At 35.5% G+C, this 15,751-nt stretch overlaps 1 protein-coding gene across 6 annotated transcripts in view; it reads right to left on the bottom strand.

Moving 5' to 3' along the window:
* Positions 1-15,751, bottom strand: part of LOC110553555 (contactin-6) — a 365,089-nt gene that overhangs the window by 106,730 nt on the left and 242,608 nt on the right. The gene's annotated exons all lie outside the window — the stretch shown is intronic.

Raw genomic sequence — 15,751 nt, 5'->3', positions numbered from 1 at the left:
GCAGAGTCTACATATATTTAGAGATTCTCATTTTAAAAGCATAGGTTCTCTATAGCGAAATTATCATTCTAAACTAAATTATGCATGGTAGGTGCGTTTGATTGTTAAAGATATAAGGTAGCTTAAAAAATAAATTTAAAACCCAGGTTCCATATCCTCTTAAGATTGTAACTTTTATACTATTAAAAATAGCAACAAAATAAAAATGCATTCACATTACAGTTGAGCTCTGTTAGAAAATTTTATAATTAGATTTTTTCTACTTATGGGAATGTAATACGTTAGTATAATATGGATATATTTAAAATAAAAAATGCTATGAAACTAAGTTTCAAAAAATAATCAATGTATTTGAAACCTCTGGTAGAGAAGGCCACATTTTCATATGCTGAATGAAACTCAGCTGTAGTTCAAAGCACAAGACAAGATTCACTAACAGTCATCATGAAATGAAAATGAAATTCCAGCATATTAATGCAAGCTTCTCTTCCCTACCATTAAGCTGTGGTTCATTCTCATATAGACTTTTAAATGACCTAAATATATCCACTTTAATTGTATTTCAAATTTATATAAATGATGACATATGTAAGTTCTTTTGCAAAGTCTATTTATGAACCTTGGGTAAGATACAAGGTTTCTTTAAATCTCCACGAGTGATACTGGAGAACCAGCCAATCATTAGCAGCATAGCTGACAGATAAGGATCTGTAGAGTCTGAGCAGCAGATGAGTGAATACAATGAGTGACAGTTTCCAGAGAAGCTTTGAAGACAGCCACTGGCCTGTAGAAGCATTAATGATTCTTCCTGGCTAGAGTGTGATGATCTTGTTACAGATATCAAAGACAAATAGAATGGCAATCTATTGTATGATTCTACACAATGGTCAGAAAACATGCCCCAAATCACTTTTTCTCAAAATTAATATACAGTTTCCAGGTATAATTTGAATTTATTCAACACGAAATATCCCAATTTTAGCTTCTATCCTTTCAAAATGTCACTTGCTACAACTTTAGATTGACATTTTAGTAAACTGGCATATTTCAAACAACAATTACCCTCAGGTAACTGGTTTTCTTAATCACTCATTTTCTCAGGCTCCTAATGAATGAAAATGAAGTTCTACAAGAAAATGCATTTAGACAGAAATATATTCCTGATGTCTGAAACATTTCAAACTCTATGTGTGTAATATTCAATCGCAAATATATAGATATTGTCTATGTAAGCATAGTAAAGCTGTCTTTGTGTGGCTGTGAAATAAATATCATTTATGTTCTTCTCTACTGATTTCTCCTTTCTACACTGATCATACTCTATAACCTGTGTTATTACTTTTCTATGAAAATTAGTTTATCAAATGAATGCTAGAGACACTAAGATGTGCATGTATCAGCATTCTTCGTTATCTGTTTAGAACTGAAAATCTGAGGTGTATGACAAATACACAGAAAATTATCTAAAAGAAGCCTATGACCCAGAACATTCAGAAAATGTGAGCAAATATTGAATATTTTCTCATAAGTCTATTTTAATGGCTTACAATCACTATGAAAGTACATGTCATATTTGTTTTTATTTTGTTGGTTTGTTTTGTTTTACAAAATAGTATTTTTCTGTGTAGCCTTGACTGTCCTAGATTCTCTTTGTAGAACATAATTGCCTCAAATCCACAGAGATCTACCTTCCTCTGCCTTCCTGAGTGCTGGAATTACAGGCATGTGCCACCATGCCCAGTTGACCTTCCTTATAGCTGAGAGGCAGAGAGAGGGTTTTATGTCTGTACCCCCGAAGCTATCCTCAATTACAAGGAAATACTTGCATTGAAATAACACCACATTGCAACCTACATCTCCATGACTTCAGAAAAATGGGTTCTCTCACCTACAGACAAACATTAGTCTGAGCTAGAGGAATCTTATGGAAGAGAAGAAGGAAGGATTGGAAGAGCCAGAGGGATCATGGATACCACAAGAAAACCTACAAAATCAACAAACCTGGACCCATGGGGGCCCACAGACACTGAACCACCAACCAGAGAGCATGTATGGGACAGATATAGCCCCTGGGCCTCCCCTCCCCACATATGTATCCTATGTACAACTTGGTCCTCATGTAGGATCCTTAACAGCAGGAACAGAGGCTGCTTATGACTCTGTTACCTGCTGTTGGATCCCATTCTTCTAACTGCCTTCCTTGCCTAGCCTCAATGGAAGAAGATGCTTTCGTTCAGTCCTACTTGACATGCCATGGGAGGTCTCTCATTTCTTTAAGAAGAAAGGAATGGAACATAAGAGGAAGGGAGGGAGGGTGAAAAGGAGGGGTTGGGAGTAGAAGAAGGAGGGGAAGTTCTGGCCTGGATGTAAAATATATAAATAAATAAGTTAATAAAATAAACGTGTCTCTCTTTTCAGTGGTCCTACAGTGTGGTGTCAAACATAAGACGCTCAACCAATCCCAACTATCCTGACTTTCCCTAAAACAAAGAACTAGGTGACTACACTGGATTTTCACTGGATAAGTGTTCTTTGATGGTAGAAGAGATGCATGCTGTGTAGATAGTGTTCCTGTTTGTACAATGTAGCAAAAAGCAACAGATATCAGTCACTGTTCCACTCCTACTCTTTCTAGTATTTATGGCCCACAGGTCTTCATGCATCCCATCAGAAACCACTTATACAACGATAGCACTTTCATGCCAACCACCATCACACTGCTTTAGTCAATTATAACTGCACAGGAAGCTGAAAGAGTTTACGAATTTCCGTGTCCTGAAAAAGAGCTCTTAATACATCATTCACAGTAGTTTGGGCATAGATACACCAGCTGCCATGTCTATGGATGCAGATAATACTGGATGTGCTTTCATTTTCTCCAGACCTTATTTCCCTGACCGAAAGCAGATTTTGAACTTTGCTTGATTCAGCATTGATTTTGCTCTTCTGCCTTATTTTATCTGCCTCAGTTCTTCCTGTTATTACGGACACTTCCTAAAAAGTCTTAGTAAAGTCACTTTCAGAAAATTATTCTTTCAAAGGAGATCTCCTGGAAGAGCAAATAGTTTGAATCTTCTTACATTCTAATCACAATCACGCGCTACTTCAGGTAAAATGCCAACTGCAAGGAATCCTTAAAAAGTGTCCAGAATGGTGTTTCTCATTTAGATGTTACATTCACACAGAAATGAATGTCTGTAAAATTAAACATCAGTGACGTAAAGAGCAAGCAATAGAGTCCCTATGCAGAAACATACATCAGGAAATGTATTTTAAGAACTTACTGTCCTACTGGACCAAAATCATACCAAACTAAGAGAAAAAGACAAGAAAGTAGGGAAAATATGAGACTAAGCAGAGATAGGAAATTTTCTGATTAAAAAAAAAAAAGGCCATTTATTTTCTTATTTCATTTGTATTTGGGGAAAATAAATAGCCATCAATACATCCCCAAATGGAAAGGTTTTAAGACCCAATAGCCTAGCTAATGTTTTGTTGTTAGTGCTGTTTTGTATTTTCAAGTCAGGATCTTCCTGGATGGTCTAGAAAGTGTTATTATACAAACTCAGAGATCTGCCTGGCTCTGCCTCCCAGGATTCTAGGATTAAAGGTGTGTACCACCACACCTGGGTTAGATGACAATATTGTTTAATAACTGTAATTCTGAGGATAAAACATTCTGAGTCTTGGATTCCACATTTCCAGGGAATGTTAGTTCTTTAGTTACTTTCCTTAAGTTACTTACTTTTTAAAGAAGTTTACCTTAAGTAATTTGGTTCTAATTGGGCATAGTAGCACATGACTGGTTATCTGAGCTACTCAGGAGGCTGATGTAGACTCTATAGACTTGAGTTCAAATGAGACTTAGGTTAGTTTCATTGGCATGATTGAATTATATGATATTATTAGCATGCATATTTTATATATTTTCTATAATCTTCATGACAAGAAAACCTTCTGAAAAAATAATCCTTTATTTTTCAAAAATTTATTTTAACAAATCTTTTGGCAAAATATCCTGAAGATTTTTCAACTACAAAGTAAATGTCTGGATTCTTTCTGATATCATGGTCTTCCTGGATAGCTCTGATATTATAAGATGTAGAATCAGAGAGGAAATGAAAAACACTAGGTAATGAAAAAATAATTCTACTGAAGTTTCCCTTTTTCTCTCTTAGCTTTTTCAAGACACTAAATAAAAAAAAATTACAGTGTCTCAGTTGAAGTGTGGACAGCAAAACCAGAACCATGAACACTGAAAAATTGTGACATTTAAAGTTTTAATTTAAGTTATTTTTTCTAAAATAAACCATGTATTCAAATAATAATGATTATTGTGCATATATAATGTTTATGTTATATAGAGTAGAACATGGATTCTACATTTAGCTACATTTGAAAAACATGAGTTTTGTCCCTTTTTTGTGAATTTATGCATATCACTCAAAGTAAATTCCTGACTCTCACCATTTAAGGAACAAGAAATAACCCTGATCTTACTTGGTCATGGTTATGCCTTGCTGACATTTGCACAGATTCAGGTGAAGGAATACTTTCCTTTTGAGATCCTTTTTAAAAGTCTTTCTCAGCCCTGAGTTTGATTATTTTCAGCCATCTACTCCTTTTTGGTGTGTCTGCTTCTTCTTTTTCTAGGGTTTTTAAGTGAGCCATTAAGTTGCTTGAATGTGCTGTCTCAAATTTCTTCTTGTAGGCACTTAGTGCTATGAACTTTCCTGTTAGCACTGCCTTCATTGTGTCCCACAAATTTGGGTATGTTGTGTCTTCATTTTCATTGAGTTCTAGGAAGACTTTAATTTCTTTCTTTTTTTCTTCCCTGACCCAGCTGTCATTTAGTAGAAAGTTGTTCAGTTTCCATGTATGTGTAGGCTTTTTGCTACTTCTGTTATTGTTGATGTCCAGCTTTATTCCATGGTGATCAGACAGGATACAAGGGATTATTTCAATCTTCTTGTATTTGTTGAGGCTTGCTTTGTGACCAACTATGTGGTCTATTTTGGAGACGGTTCCATGAGGTGCTGAGAAGAAGGTAATTCTTTTGTGTTTGGTTGTAAGGTTCTATAAATGTCTGTTAGGTCCATTTGATTCATGACCTCTGTTAGAGACATTGATTCTTTGATCACCTCCCCCTGAGGGGGGAACAGCATTACCAAGCCACAGAAGATGACAATGCAGCCACTCCTGATGAGACCTGATAGACTAAGATCAGAAGGAAGGAGAGGAGGACCTCCCCTATCAGGGGACTTGAGGAAGGGCATGCCTGAAGAAGGCGGAGGGAGGGTGGGTCTGGGTGGGGAGGAGGGAGGGGCTTATGGGGGGATACAAAGTGAATAAATTGTAATTAATAAAAAATTAAATTAAAAAAGTCTTTCTCAACATCAGGAAACTATTGTTATAGATAGAAAGAAATCCAACATTGTTCATCAAAGAAAAGCAACACTGTACTTTAAAAGCTGGGCATAAAAGTAATATTAATAATAATCATTAATTGTGTAATTACTATGTACCAGATTTTATGACAGGTGGCTTCCATTTGTCATCTGAGTTAAATCCTCAGCTGGAAGCTTCAAACAATGCTAATTACCTGTTCAGAATGGTACTCACGTTTAGACAGATAATTTATACTAAATTATTACCTGCCAATTTTCCTTGACTTGAAGTTCCAGTGGAGGCTAATTAATTGTGATCCACCCTCTAATCCTTTTCAGTTACCACCCTTTCAATTACAAGCACAGGTGACTCTTTCTTTCCTCTGTAGGTTCAGCCATTCCTTTAGTTCCTACTGCTTTGATTATGTTGAGAATACCCTGACATAATTGCTGGCAGCTCATTCTTTTCAATAAAAGTAGATTTATTTAACCTTTTTGCTGTATTTTTAGTTCTTATTTTATATGCAAGGGTGTGGTTACATGTATTTTGGGGTGCATGCCATTACATGTGTGTGGAAGAAAGACTATGTGAATTGAAGGAGTGTTTTTTCTCTCCATGTCGTTCCTGAGGATCCAACTCAGGTCATGAGGCTTGGCAGCAGGAGTCTTTATCTGATGAACCATTTCACTATCAATACAAAAGCAAACAGCATTTAATCTTCCTGAGAATACTTGGGAGCTACAGAAAACTTTGAATGGTCCTCATAATGGAGATTAAAGTTAGACTGGATTTTTAAGGAGTGAAACTAGCCATGTTGTAACTCATTATTCTGTCTACAAAGATAGTCATTTTCCCCCTCTCAGTTATAACTCCTTTGCTTCTCTCCATACTTTATTAAAAGTTCAATCTACAATGCAAATCGTAATAATAAAGAAAACCAGCCAGAAGTGATTTTGTCCTCCAATGTTTCCTTACATCCTAGATAAGAGATTTTCCACCTTCTACTTCACAATGTGCATTGTTAAAGCCCTTTCTTACTACAGTTCTATTTTATAAACCATATGCCTCTAATGTACGTTCTCACAGTTCTAAAATGCCACATATATAAAAACAAGGTCTTCCTTTCTTCTTGCTTTTTCTTCACTCTCTGTGCTTCTTATATAAGCAGTACCCGAAATGATGGCTTTCAATCCCATTCTCTCACATAGTTATGCTTTTTCAGATTGAGCATCCTATTAATTTTATCCAAAGATAGAGAATGCATTTGGTAACCATCTGGCCTAGTTTAACCTGAATTGCAAGTTAAATTAAAGCTTTCCACATGCTAGTAGGAACTATGCTTTAATTCAATCCCTTTAGCCCATAAATAGAATTTTCATTACTAGTGATATTTGAGAAAGCTTATATTTCTACTGGATTTCTTAAACTTAATTTTCTACAGCTTAAACCCAGGCCATCCCAAGTTTTCAACTAGAGACTGGCATAGACAACCAGTTTCCTAAAATGCTTATGTTTGGGATTATTCTTAACTTAAACCTAATTTCAGAAAAAAACCTGTCAGTGACCATTTTCAATCAGACAGTGAAGCAGAATGGCAAAATCACTGAAGAATGCCTTTGTTAAATTTTAAAGCTGTTCAGCTCAATGCTTTCATTTCCCCAATTGGAAATATTCATATAAAAGGCTTGGAATGGCAGACTTTCCTTTGGGGACATTATATAGATAAATTTCTGATTTTCATAGAAAGCAATGCCACTTGTTGAAAGGGATAAAGATTTCTTGAGTGGTTTAAATGTTGTTATGATTCTGTTTATTCTTCAGGGATTACTTTGGAAAAATGTCTATGTCCTATATATACCGGATTTCTGTAACCTAAAATCACGGTTTAGAAAGAGAGGCTTTTGAGAGCTGAGTTGTCTATGAGGTGGAGACCACACGAATGAGATTAGTGGCCTTTCACTGGGTAAGACTGCATTTCAAATGACTATCTATGAAATAATGATTGGGTCTTCACCAAGCATAGAGTCTTCTAATAATGCCTTGATCTAGGATATTCTATCTCTCAGAAATTGGAGATATACATTTATAGAGCTTATGACCCACCTAGGCTAGTATTTTGTTGTGGTAGTCTGAAGGGGCCCACACTAGGTTTCACTGGGAAGGAGATATTAGAGATGCATTATTCACCCACAACAGTTGAATTTTAAAATCTAAAAATGGTTTATTAATAGTAACAGTTGTTGAAGAATGGCACATTTACTTGTAATAAAATAAAACATAAGAAACGTATATGATTTAATATTATTTACATCACTTCCCTAGTGGAATGTTATGCTCCCTTGAACTCACATTCAGTTGAGATTCTAATTGCTGAGGAAGAAGATCAAATAAAGCTATAAGAATAATAGATAATAATGGTATGAGTACATTCTGAAATATAAAGTTTGAAACATAACAAAGCTAAAATTAACTACCAAGATTATCTTTACTGAGAGGGATTAAAGGGGGCCATTGTCTACAGTCAACAATTTCATCACTGATCATTTTAAAAAGATTTGTTTGCTTGGTTTTGTGCCTGAGTTTATTTATGTATATCACGCAGAAGCAAGGCAGCAGATGTCTATAAAAAGCAGAAGGCAGTGTCAAATCTTATGTAAAAGGAATTACCATTGGTTGTTAAACCCACTGGATATGGTTGCTGGACACTTAACCTAAGTTCTTTGCAAGAACTGCCAGTATTCTTTTTTTTTAATTTAATTTAATTTTTTTTATTATTAGTTACATTTTATTAACTGTATCCCAGCTGTATTCAGCTCCCTCATTTTCTCCCAACTCCACCCTCCCTCCCTCATTTACTCCCTGCCCCTTTCCAAGTCCACTGATTGGGGAGGACCTCCTCTCCTTACATCTGACCCTGTTTTATCAGGTATCTTCAGGACTGGCTGCAAAGTCCTTCTCTGTGCAGCCAGTGTTCTTAATCACCATCCCTGAGCCATTATTCCAGAGCCTACTGATTTAGATCTAAGCAAAGTAAACATTAATTTGCATATGAATTACAAACTGAACTCCATCCTTTCAAATGTGATAGAGCTGAAAATGATACTGCATTTAGCACAGAAAGATAACTTGTGCATAATTGGTAATGATTAACAGTACCTCTAGATTCACACCTCTGCTCCTCTTAAGAGGATGTGGAAGCTGTCATGATTTATAGGAAACCAGGGACTTCAATTCCCTCAACTTATTTTTTTGACCTTATCTCAATTAATTGATTATAAACCTTCATATAAAAAAGGAGGCGACAATAAAACAGTATGCTAATTTTGAATTATTCTAACATTGTAAGAAACATTTATTTATTGGATGTTATATGCCCTGTATTTGCAAGCTCTAAGAACAATACCTTGAAAAATATAATTATCATTGTCAAGACATTAGAGAATAAATAGATGAAGAATAGAGATTTTTTTTATATGTTCCAGTTACACAGTATTAAAAAAATAAAGTGTACCACTCTATGGTTCTATAATCATTGAATCCCAGAACATCCTGCTCTAATTGCTCCTGCAAAATCTATTTGATAACAAAATAAAGTCAAACCATATTAAGGAGAATGAGATATGATTAGTAGGGTGTTCTTTACTTTGTGTGTTTCACAATGAGCAGACAGATCCCTATTTGTACAAAGGCCAGAAAGCAAATGTTTGTTTAGATTGAAACATATTAATTTTAAATTTAAGTAAGGCTTAACGAAGGGATTCATGACTATCTTAAAAGAAAGAAATGCAGTAACTTATTCTTTTCTTTCAGATCACTTCCAAAATAGACATGGAATTTTTATGTCTTGAAACTGCCAATTACTTCACTGGAGAACAACAGGACTCTTAAGTGTGGCAGACATAACCCAGCAAGAAAAGGATGGGGACTCACGTCCAGGAGAATATATATATATATATATATATATATTTCTTCTTGGATGATTTTTATAGCCTTTAAGTTAATTTAATTTTTGAAATAGTACTGTACAAAAATCTAATTTATGCTTTTTGGAAGAGAAAAGCATGTTTGAAGTCAGATTGAGAACATGTCTTTAAAATGAAAAGAGGTTTTTCACAGAATAAACCTGTGGTCTTTGAATGGCTTCCCTACAATTATTCTTGAGGAGAACTTGACAAGATATTTCAGAAAATGCACTGTTTTATGTTTCTTTTATCTGTAACTAAAATCTAAAAATAGAGGATGTTAATATGTATGTGATCAAAATACACCCACAAGAAGATTTGGCATACGATTGTCCACGATGGTAAAAATGGAAAAGGCACAATAGAAAATGAAGTATTCTGCAGCTTGAGAATGACTGAAGAGCACCCCACCATCTCACAAGAACACAAGAATAAGCCTCGCTAAGCATTTTGTTTCGTTTTAAACCAAAGCTAGCCAAACTCTTCCATCTTTTCTTCCGGCTGTTTACATTGAGAAGAGTTGCAGGGTTATCTGGTGCTTTGTGTTTAATTGCTAATTGCTTGCGCCCCTCCTCCACCAACCTTCCCCCAACTCCAAGATCTTGACTGTTCTGTGAGTAAACCCTCATGTAAACCAAGTGGTCTTAAGTAACCTTGCCTCCAAATTATCTCTGATTGGCCAATAAATGCCTATACCATGTTAGCAGGGCAGAAGAAAAGTAGGTGGAGCTAAGGTAAAGGAGGGTGGGAGAGCAGAGGATTATGGAAGAGGGGGAGGAAAGACAGGAGAGGAGGAAGAAGAAAGCAGTCCTCGTGGGTTAATGTGAACAAGAAACACATGACTAGGAGTATTGCTCTGGGGATTGGCATGATGGAGAGAAGCAACCTAAATGGAGCATGTGCAAGTCTGTATGGAAAGTTTGGATTGGATGTGTGGCTAGGAGACTAGAAGGTAGTTAGGGGGTTAAGATCTGCCCAGTTTAGTGTATGTGCATATTAAAAATCTAACAGGTATCTGAGTCATACGTTTGTACAATTATAAATAAATTATTCAAAATTGATATATGGAGGAGTATCAAATATCTCAGGCTGAATTCTAGATACATATGTAGCTTTTATATGCTACAGGAGATGAAACAAAACTACACATTCATGAAACATGGACCGCACAAATTAACCTTCTTGAAAAGAGTCAGTACAAAAATGTAATTTTACAGTGGAGAAAGCTCATAAAAATGAATTCAGCTGGCAATAGAGGCTAACTCCAGCATTCATAAATCATGGTGATAGAAACATGTCCATGACATTACAAGATGAAAATGGTACTTTCCCTATATGTTTTTCTTCTTTAAAAGGTGTAAACACAGTCTAATTAGCATGCTCTCCTGAAGGAGAGGTAGCTCACAATAAAGCTATCCATCACTCTTTAAACAGTCAAGGTCATCCAAAACAAGTAGAGTCTGAGCTGCTGTTAAAGCCAAGAGTACTGTATAGAGACAAGAAACCCTCAAATGTTATGCAAAGGACTCTTATAAGAACATGAAGCAAAGACCAAAGCAAGTAGACAGACATGTGGGCTTTAATTAACAACAATCCATCAATATCAGTTACTTATTTGTAACAACTGCAACATAATAATGAAAGTAATTATAGGAAGTGAAGCTGTGTGGATTTATATGGTATTACATCGTAGTAAACACTCACATGTGTGTGTGTGTGTGTGTGTTCTAACACTGCTTTCTAAAATTCATTATCTAATGGGGCTTGAGAGATGACCCCCTGGTAAGGAGTGCTTTTGGCTCTGGTAGAGGTTCCAGGTTCAATTTCCAGCACCAACATCATGGCCCATAACCAAGTCTAACTCCAGCTGTGAGTGATCTTACATCCTGTTCTTTCCAGGTGCCACACACACACACACAGTACACATAGACATCCTCCTGATGGACCAACTGATTAATAAAGGAATTATTGATAGAATGAGATATTCACTGCTACATGATTGCTGTGCTAATAAAAATCAGTGTCCAATTTGTCAAATGAGTGATTGAGGAAATAACAAGGCTGTTTAGGAAGATTAAACATGAATATTCCAAGTGATGAACTCATTATTCACCAATAATTCTGGGAAACTGTCAATACAGAAGCACCATACAGCACTTTCCCCTTTCTTAATGAATGTTCAAATTTACTTTCTCACCCCAAGAAGTGTTGTAGTTCCAAGGATTAAAAACAAACAAAAAAAATGAACTAATAACTTTATTAGTTCTACAATGGGCTAGAAAATTTGGAAGGTAAATTTAATAGTTCTTCTGATCTTAAAAATATTCTGCTGTATCTGTCAACTGGCGAATCTATTTTCTTCTTCACTTTATATGTAAGAAAATTGAACACCTTCACCTGCCCCATATTTGTGGAAGTCATGAGTAAAACTACATATTGCTTAGTTCTAAATCCATAGTGTTCAGAATACCATGTGGTCTTAATGTATCAAAAAAGAATGCCAAGAAATCTCCCATTTCAATGGGCTATGGTTATACATCAGTATCAGAGCACATACCTAAAGTCCTCAAGATTCTTGATTTGATCCCAGCACTAGAAAAAAGTTATCAATGAGCTATTGCTAATCTAAGTATTTGTATATGTATGTGTTTGTTGGTAGTTGGTTTTGTCTTTCTTAGTGAAAGCCTTGAAGATTTGTCAATCCTCATGTTTGTGTACCTGGCCAACAGATGTGAGTATTCTGTAGACTTTATAAGTTTTTAGGCCAACACAATGTTAGCCTGTAAAGCAAAATAAAGAGCAAGTGCCTAAGGTTAGGACTCAAGCACACCTTCTGATATAAATGGAACATAGCATGCCTATGGATATTTTCATGGATATATTCTGTTCTCTACTAATTTAACTCAGTGAGAGTGCATAGGGTAGAAAATCAATGTCGGAAATCATGAAGATGGTTGGTCAAATAAGAAAGAAAATGGTTCTTCACCATTGTGAAAAATCTGTGAAAGTTCATAGTCTCCAACTCTACTTATATAGTCAAACAGGGTGTGGTGGTCCATGAGAATACATGGATCTCATGAGCAATGCCTGCTTGAATGAAATAACAAGACTCTGTTTCATTAGTTAGACAGGAAGACAGGCAGACAGACAGACAGACAGACAGAATGATAGACAAAGATACAGATGAAAAATTATTGATAAATAGGTATTGGGGAGGTAGATTGATAATACATGGATGGATGGAGATAAATATAGAGATATGATAGATAGAGGAAACGATGGATACACAAATAATAGAAATACCATCATCTGACTTAACTAAGAATCTTAATACAAAATAATGTAGAATGATGTCTATATGAATAAGAAAAATAACAGTAGGGAGACAGCTCTCATCACATCTGGAAATTTTACAACACCAAAGATCATTGTAATAAAAATTCAGATTTATTGTTTTGACATGTATAGCTGTGCTTGGGTATCATTTGTGTCATAAAATGGAAAAATTACACACTATATTCACATATGTATAAAAGCAGGGCCATGTATCAAGTTTCTAGAGCACATAAACATTTTCAGTACCACTAATAATTTTATGTACATTACAGTGCACTAAAGGCAAAGTTGCTAAATTTCTTTTAAAAAGAAACACAGAAAATATGTTTTATATTTTGTTTTGTTTAACAAAACAGCAGAACAGAGTTCCAAGGTACACCAATTTACTATCTCCATTAAGAACAAATGTTTCTTTCAAGAGACACAGAGATTCATGAGTCAATCACACTACATTTGCGGGGCACCTATGCAATTGAAGTTTCTCAGGATATTTCACGATACAATTAATTTAAAGCTTAGGCAATTAAGAGTCTGTCATGTTAAACAAATGAGATGAAGCTGAGAGCTGAAAGCTGAGATCATGTTCCCTTTCAATTCCCAACATAGAAAGTGAGCTACATGTTCCCAAGTAATAGCAATTAGTATTTAGACAGTTATTGTTCTAATTATTTGATATTTCATTTTGAGTGTTAAGATGATGAGATTTGCTTCAGTTATCCTTCTGTAGACATATATGTCTAGCCATCATATCTTCTTGACTGCAACAGTATTCTAGGTTGGATGAAATGACTTGCATTATGTTTTCATAACTCTTTCTAATCATCTCTGGAGGGGATATACTTTTTTAAACAGATCAGTGGGATCCAACCTTTTCCTTGCCTCTGAGTATTATTTTGCAAATACTTATTTCTTCTCATTAAAACCACAGTTTGATTTTTAAGAAGCATACAACTTTGCATGCTTATTGTTTTAATATGTAAAATAAGATGCTTATTGTTGTAGTATTAATATTCAACAGACAATATATATGATAAATATTTTCATATCTGCATTGAAGATATTTGTTGACAATTTGCTTTAAAAAAAACCTGGAGTTGATCATGAGGATCATATACTGGCTATTGTGGCCTACATCTGTAATTCTAGCACTTGGGAGGTAGAGGCAGAAGAAGCAAGAGTCCGAGGTTAGCTTGGGCTACAATGAGAACCTATGACCAAAAACACCAATCTGATGGTTATTAAGATTAGGGACTGTCTCTGACATAAACTCAGTGGTGAGCTCTTTGACCACCCTCCCCTGAGGGGGGAGCAGCTTTGCCAGAGGAGGACAATGCAGTCAGTCCTGATGAGACATGATAAGCCAGGGTCAGATGGAAGGGGAGGAGGACTTTCCCTATCAGTGGACTTGGGGGGGGGCATGGGAAGAGATGAAAGAGGTAGGATAGGATTGGGAGAGAATGAGGGAGGGATACAGCTGGGATACAAAGTGAATAAACTGTAATTAATATAAAAACTAAAAAATTAATTAAAAAGATATTTATAGAAGATGCATATCGATATGGATAGAGAGAATAGATCTACACATGAAAAATTAATCTGACAGAAATATTAAAAGGTTATGGAAATTCAACTTTGTTGAAGTGTAGCTGATAAATATATACCCATTTCTCTATAAGAGCACCAACTACTAAACCATCTCTTAAACCATGATGTCCATATTTCTCCGACAGTTTCATAGATTTTCTGATATAATACCATGAAATGGGCTTTCTCTGCATTAGTTTGTGTATAAGCTGATTCTTATACCCCATAAATTCTCTGGTACAGCATCATGATATCCCAGAATTCTTGAAAATTGTGGTATGCTTCTCATTTTTCTTTATTACTGTCTGAATGTGATCATTACTTGTGACTGCCTGATCATCATCTAATATATGTTAAGCCATGATATGTCTTTAAACTGGACTGTATTTCAAAATTATCATAAAACTATCTGCTTTCCAGCCATGAAATAATAATTAGGACTGGACTTATTCCCCTGCTGGAAACAGAAAATTTAGTGAATTTTGGGGAGAAACCTTTTCTGAGCAAAGTCTTACATCAATTTTAAAGGATAACTTTGCTGAATATGATCTTGGTTGATAGTTACATACTGTAGGTATTTAAAATACATTATTTCAAGCTTTTTTAGGGGGGGGGCATATTTAGTGTGTCTGATGAGTCCAGTCTGTTATTTTTCTCTTCCATACCAGTTGCCATTTTTCTCTCATTACTTTCAAATATTCTTTGACTATACTAAGTATATTAACTATATTAAAACATGGGAAGATTTTGTTTCCACTTCTGCTTGGGATACTTTTTTAAAATGTTATTATATGAATGTGTGTGCCTATATGCATTAATGTTCACTACCTCCATGTACATGCCCATGAAGACCAGAGGGTCAGATCTCCCAGATACACTGTTATAAGCAATTATAACTGAACTGATACATGTGCAGGAAATAAACCCCATTCCTCTATAAGAGCAGCAACTACTGAGCCATCTCTTCAACCATGATGGCCATATTTCTCTGAATATTTCAGAGATATTTCTGATATAATACCATGAAAAGAGTTTTCTCTTCATCAGTTTATAGATAGGCTCCTTTTTGTACAGTGTCAGCATATTCCAGAATTATTTTTCTTTCTTTCTTTTTTTAATTTCAATGATTTCATTTTTATTTGGGGACTTCTTGATTCTTTTAAAAATATTCAATTTGCATCCTAATTATAACTCCCTCTCTTGTCTTCTCCCAGTCCCACCTTCCCCACCGTCTCTGCTATTCTCCTCTCTAGTCCTCTGAAAATGGTAGCCCTCCTCCCCTCCAGCCTACCAGGTCTCACCAGAACTGCCTGTATCCTCTACCTCTGTGGCCTGGCAAAGCTGCCCAACAAGTGGAAGTGATCAAAGAAGGCAACAGAGTCTATATCAGAAAGAGCCCTTGCTCCCCTTACTAGGAAAATCACATGGAGACTAAGCTTCCTGTCAGCTACATTTGAGCAGGGAATACAGTTCTTTCCATG

Source organism: Meriones unguiculatus, chromosome 5 (assembly GCF_030254825.1).
Source record: "Meriones unguiculatus strain TT.TT164.6M chromosome 5, Bangor_MerUng_6.1, whole genome shotgun sequence".
In the NCBI taxonomy this organism is placed as follows: Eukaryota; Metazoa; Chordata; class Mammalia; order Rodentia; family Muridae; genus Meriones; species Meriones unguiculatus.
This window is presented reverse-complemented; position numbering and strand designations above follow the sequence as displayed.